Source organism: Alligator sinensis, unplaced genomic scaffold (genome assembly GCF_000455745.1).
Source record: "Alligator sinensis unplaced genomic scaffold, ASM45574v1 scaffold839_1, whole genome shotgun sequence".
NCBI classification, from domain to species: domain Eukaryota; kingdom Metazoa; phylum Chordata; order Crocodylia; family Alligatoridae; genus Alligator; species Alligator sinensis.
In genome coordinates, this window is record NW_005841885.1 from 4,335,331 (window position 1) to 4,341,934 (window position 6,604).

General features: G+C 42.0%; 1 protein-coding gene across 1 annotated transcript in view; it reads left to right on the forward strand.

Annotated features, from left to right (window-relative positions):
- The window catches only part of FGD5 (FYVE, RhoGEF and PH domain containing 5), a gene marked incomplete at its 3' end in the record, with an annotated part of 112,470 nt that overhangs the window by 617 nt on the left and 105,249 nt on the right, over positions 1-6,604 (forward strand). The gene's annotated exons all lie outside the window — the stretch shown is intronic.

The window sequence follows — 6,604 nt, forward strand, 5'->3', positions numbered from 1 at the left end:
CCCGGGACCGCGCCGCCTCCGCCCCGGGACGCTGCCCGCGGGCCGGTCCCGTCCGTGCCCGTCTGTGATCCGGCCTCTGCTGGGGCTTGACAGAGCAAAACTTCTTCCCCCTCCTGCGCTGCAAAGCAAGGGACGGGAGGGGAGCGGAGGAAGACACTAAGCCTGAGATTTAAAAGGGGGGGGGAATGGGTTTGAATGGATCTGGGGCCCCGGGGGGATATTTTTCTCCCTAAAGGGAGAAGACCTTTCTTTGGTGGGGAAATGCTGGCAACAATATTGCCTTGTGCGGAGCTCTTCCCCCGCAGCCAGTGACCGTGTGGACCAGGAATAGGAATAGGTCGGTGTCCCGGTGTGGAAACCTTTCGTGTTGTTTCTTCCGTCGGTTGCTCGCTCGGTGCTGGTGCACCAGGGAGCCCAGAGATGCGGCTGGTCCGGCCACGGTCACTCTCGCCGCCATGAGTTTTGGGAACGGTGAATCGTTGTTTGCCAAGGTGTAGGAATGGGGCTAGAAGGGAACTCCCGGCTGTGGCATCCTGCGACCATGTCATAAAATCCCTGTCGAAGAATTAAGGCAAAAGGCGCTCGCTGTGCGTTTCCTCAGGAGAGCGGGTATTCTCCTCAGGAGAATTCTTCCTCAGGAGAGTGGGTATTCATTCTCCTCCCCAATCTTCACTGGACGCAGCGGACTCCTTACTGTGCTGCACCAGGAAAATTCATTCTGGGATTAAGTTTTGAGGCAAAACAGTGGTTTTTACTATTGCACTAAACCCAGTCTCCAAACAGCATGCCATATCAGCACTGTCAGGTTTATCTGTTTTGTAAGATCATTAGTTTTATTGGCAATGTTTAGGAACAAGGGACTGGAAGGCATGTCCTGGGTCACGGGGCCCAGTTCTGTGCTATTGAAGGCAACCGCATTCGAGACTCCTTTTCACAAGCTGATCAATTTTGTGAGTAGTCAGCTGTCTTGCCTCTCACTGCTCGTAGTGGAGGGCTGCACTGGAATCTCCCTCTTCTGCTAGTCAGGAACCGTCTTCTCAATATCCTAAAATTATTCCTAGGCAGTTTATACTCATGTGTTCTTGTGCCATCACTGTCCTTTATTTTAAATGCTACTTTTCCTTCTCTGATAAATGTATCGCAGGCAAACCCATCTGCCTGTCAGATTTTATTTTGAATGTCCCAGACAACATAAAGGAATGTGGCTTTCATCCGAGGGGAGCGCAGCTTTCTGTGGAATTCAAAGTAGAGTTTTTCTCATTAACTGATACAACACACGGTTCCAAATTTTTACTATAGTGCAGTAATATCTCAGTCCCAACCATGATCAGGGTCCCGTGGGGCTAGATTGTATACGTAACTAGATGAAGAGGCAGTCTCTGCCCCAAAGACTTTATATAGGTAAGGCAAAGTGAGAAAAAAGGAGATATCATCATCCCAAAAGATGGGGAACCAAAAGAGATCGAGTGAGTTGCCCAAGGCAACACAGGCAGTCTGTGACCGAGTCAGGAGCTGGACCCAGATCTCCTGTTCCTAGCATTAGCCACAACACTTCTGTCCTTTAATTAGTCAGTTGTTTCATGGATGCTTAATTTATGCTGGACAAAGGGAAATTTGAATTTTTTATAAAAAGATAAAAACAATAAGTTGCTAAAGAGCTTAAATTACCCAGCGGACTTTTATAAATAGTTATTTAAATAGAATTAAAAATTATATTTATTTTCAAAACTATCCAGAAAGTTGCCATAATGTCTGTTCTCTAACTTATAGCCATATTCCACTGCCACAGAGTTTTATGGAACATGCTTATTGGTTTCAGTGGGTATATGTGTATACAGAACAACAGAAGGTCATATAAGCTGTTTCTTGTAAACTGGGCCTCCTGTTGGGAAGTAGCAGTAAATTGCTGTGATGTTGAAACCCCAGGGCTGTTAATAGATATGGCGATATTAAGCTTTTGGCATAGATTTCTTAGTCTGGTTTTGATAATTTAGGTGTTAGTTCTAGAAACAGATATGCATATGTTTTCAACCCATTACAGGCAATGGAAGTGCCTATAGGAATAAGCTTCTGTATGAGCTTAAGCTGTTTGCAGAACTGGGACTTTGGTTATTAGAGTTAGGCTTTCCTTTAAAGGCAGATTTCCTACTTAGTTTCACACACATTTACTTTAGATGTTATCTTTCCCAGCACTGCTTCACTGGAGGATGTTATGTAGTTGTATGGTGTTTATGTACAGTTCTAATAAAGTCATTGAATAAGAGATATTTGTGACCTACTGATTTGACCGTCCAAAGTCATAGTCCATAGATTTTATACTAGAACAAAGGCTTCCAATAATGGTATTGTAAGACATTTGGTCTCTTCAGATGGGTATTTGCTGTGTTATCCTAACATTCCAACTATTTTTTAGAAATCACATATGATAAGGACGACTTATTTTCAGCATTCAAATACATTGCTTAACTAATAGGGCATGACCATTCAGATAGACTCAAGAGAGTTTTGATTCAAATCCCATTGTATTCAGTTGGCTTTGAATAAGCCACTTACAGCACAAATCTCTAATAAAAGTAGATAACATTTTTGAGCAACTTAGTACTTTGGAACCAGAATACACCTTATCTCCCGGGTACCTAAAACTCTGATCCTCAAAGGTATTAGGCTCCTCACATTTCCAGAAATCACTGGGAGCTAGGCACCACAGGATCTGTCATTGAAAGTGTGCTCTTATGTTATTTAGGTGCTTTTGAAACTACCACCCCATGTAATTTTCTCCTTCTGTAACATCTGTCATTTCTTAACATGACTTGCTCTTCTAAACCTTTTACTTATTACAACTGGCTTGAAAGAACCCATGATGGATCCACATAAACCAACAAAAGGTCTGTCGTGAATGGCACAAAATTAACAACACGTTAGAGTTATTTATGGCCCAACCTGAGGCATCCGTGATGACAGCTATACCTTATGAGCGGGAACCCCCTCAGTGAAATTATGCTTCCCTTGCAAATCACTCTAGCTCATCTAGTTCATTTCTAACATATTGGAGCAGGTTACATGGCATATGCTACATACTTTTCCAAATCCAGAATGGTATTAGAATGGCTTATCTTCATGTGCCTATTAAAACACTGGCTTACTGTCAGGAAAGGATAGCTTACAGAATGATCATTGCAATTTTGGATCTAACACTTCATACTGGAGTAAAATAAATGAGATTTGGGACATTCCTGTACACACTTCTATACCACATGTTATTCATCATTGATTTGCATGTTACTGGCAGCACACTGGCCAGCTGAGAAGCCAGCTTTTATTTCAGCGGTCATACTGGGGTGGGTTCATTCATTTTGTTCTTTTTATTCAGAAGGTCACTTTATACATGTTATTTCTGTAGAAAGGCAGAAGGCAGACTCTCCTCTATCATGATGCCTACATCTGACAGCATCTAAGCAACCAGTATGCTAAGGCCGCTGCTTATCATACTGATCGATATTGTCTCACGGCTTCTTTTCTGCCTATAGCCAACTATTACCTTGTGTCTTGTACTTTACCTATGACCTATTTTTGTTCTGTGCTTGTACAACACTTAGCATAATAAGGCCCAGGTCCAGGATTGCAGACACTACAGGGGTATAAATTATCATCCTCCTCATTACTACAGTAATACCAATTAAGAAGAAGAACATTTCTGCAGAGGCACTTATGCTTGGCAAGAGCCAATACTATCAAATGTACATTGAGCCAATTTCCTCCCTAGTGTTACTCTATTAAAGGCAACAGAGCCAAGGATAATGCTAGTTCCTTAATGTGGTCCCTTATCAGCAGATCCCTTTTCTTTTCTCAGGGATCACAGCTGTGTATCTATGGATTTTGATCAAGCCATCAGCAACCCAGGACAAATGTTGTTTGTGAAGCTGAACTTCCTTTTTGTTCTAGTCACTTCAGGGGCAAGGAGCAAAGCAGAGAGGGAATGCATGCAGTGACAAGGAGCACCATGCTAATTCTCTGGAGAGCTGACGAATAGGGAAGGAGTGATTTATTCTTCTCTTCCTGCTTAGAGACTGTTCTCTGTCAGCTTTCCATAGCAGGCGTTGGGACCTTTCTATAATATATATCTGTCTTATTCAGCTCTGGCTGCTGTGATGCGACAAATTCAAAACACGATCTAGTTTTCTATTGATCAACCATACTCTAAAAGGAGAAAACAAGAAAACTGTTTCTTCCTGTGCACTGGGAGAACTTGACTAGGCCCAGGGTCTTATTGTGTGAATCGAGTAAGAAATGTTTTGATGATGTTACCCATCTCTTTCCATCCCCTCCACTCTTCTCCAGCACATCAAATATAATCTGTTTGTTCTCACTTCCGAGGCCTCTTATGGCCGACTCCCACCTGACCACATCCTGGACTATAAGATGTTGGGGGACTAAAATTCTCTTTTTTGTTCTGTTCTTGGAAAGTGCACAGCATAGTTGGGTCTCAGTGCACAACTGGTGTTTGAGCTTTCCGTATGCCTCACAGCAGTCACAGTGTTTGGCTGTGACGGGTAGAAAATGAAAATGAGTTTGCTGTAGGTGTTGGTGGCCCCACCATTTGGTAGTTCTGCTTATTTCTTCTCCCCACAGGTAAGACTCCACATTTGCTCAGGTGGAATCTCCCCATGTCACAAACCTGATTTAATCCTCCCTTACAGGAGATTACAAGTCAAGTTGGAAGTAAAAGAAAAAAAAATTATTGTTAATGATGGTGGAGTGGTACATAATGTTGTGGCCAAGGCAGCTGTATAGAGAGGTCTGGATCACTTGATAATTTGCACCCATTCAAATAAAATGTGTTTTAATATGACCAAGTGCAAAATCATAAACACAGGGACAAGAAATGCAGACCATACCTACAAAATGGGGGAATGTGTCCTGTAAAGCACTGAATTTGAAAAGGTTCAGGGGTCATAGCAAAAAATGAATCCAACATGAGCTCCCACTGCAAAACCATGGGGAAGAGGGCAATTTAGTCTCTGGATGTATAAACAGAAGAGTAGCAAGGAGTCAGGAAATAGAAAGGAAATTATCTTTTATGTACAGCATTAGCATGACCAACACTGAATACAGTTCTGTTGTCCATATCTTAAGGAGAATGTCCAAAAATTGGTGAGAACACAGAAAAGATGTGGAAAAATTGTTCTAGAGCTAGAGAAAGTGCTTGACAGAAAGACAGCGTGTGATCTTTGTAGCTTTTCAGATCAATAACTGTATAGTGACTACTAGATCACAGTGGATACAGACCTTCCTAAGAAAAAAATACCCAGTAGCAAAAGACACTTTAGTGGAAAAAGAAATTCCAGGAAGTGATGGCTGGAAGCTGGAGAAGTCAGACTGATTCAAATGAGAAATAAAAGCATACATTTTTATTAATGAGGGTGATCAACTATTGGAACCGTGCTACCAAGGAAAGTAGTGTTCTCTGAAGTCCTCAGATCATCACTATCCACCTCTCTGCAAGGTATGCCCTAGTGACACAGGTGTTTGTGTTTTATTCAAACACAACTTACAGGGCACAATCTAGACATAATAATGACATTAAAGTGCCTTTGATACATACAGGAGGTTGATCCAGAAGATCAACCCAACCCGTCCCTTTCGACCTTAAACATTATGAATCCCTGAACTTTGCAGTCTGGTTCTGTTCCTCTCTGCATTTGTGCTCACTCTCCATTTTTGGTGTTGTCTGAGTATTTCTCAGTGGTGAAATTTATGCCAAAAATCATCCAACTCAGGAGGCAAGAAAGTACAGAGACCCTTGAATTTCTCATGGCCAGAACAAGACAAAAAAGCCTTTCAAACCCTAGAAGATTCTTGAATTGGACTGTAGGTACCCAAAACCTTCACTGATACTAACAACAGATTTAAATCTGAAGCATGTTTCACTTCAGGAGCCAAATTAGCTCTGAAGACCACCGTTCAAGAATGATTGGCCTAGAATGTATCAATGAACATACCTGCAGACCTGGACATCAGATGGCAACTAAATCGTCTTACCGAGACCATCAACCTGAACATTTTGGGGTAAGTAGGCTGCTTTAAGCCTTTAGTACATAGGACTATTTATTAATTATGGTTAATACTGCAAGTTTGGAGAATATTTTTAAATGGATATTTTGCAATATTTCAGGAGGTAACAGCTACACAGTGAATAGCAGCTTTTCTCCTTGTTCCTGCTTTCAAGCTACCGTGAGGGAAAGATGCAAAGATATTCAAGAAAGAACCTGTACATCACTGAGAAGGACCATTGGGATGATGGTAACTTGGTTGGGATGCCATTACAGGACAGCTAGTGAGCTACAGATTACTTCTTGAAAACCTGGCAGAAATCTGAGATTGTGACTTAATACCAGCTCTAAAAGGGAGATTGTGACTTAATACAAGCTCTAATACAGCCCTGATGGAATTCACGTCCCTCAGAGGAAAGTGGACGCATAGAGGAAGCAGTGACTAACAAGGAAGCATCAATCACTAGTGGGAACAGAAAACTAAAAAAGCGTCTGGTCCCAAACAGTTTCCTTTAAGTGACATGTGTGATGTGTGAATATGTGCGTCTCTTTCC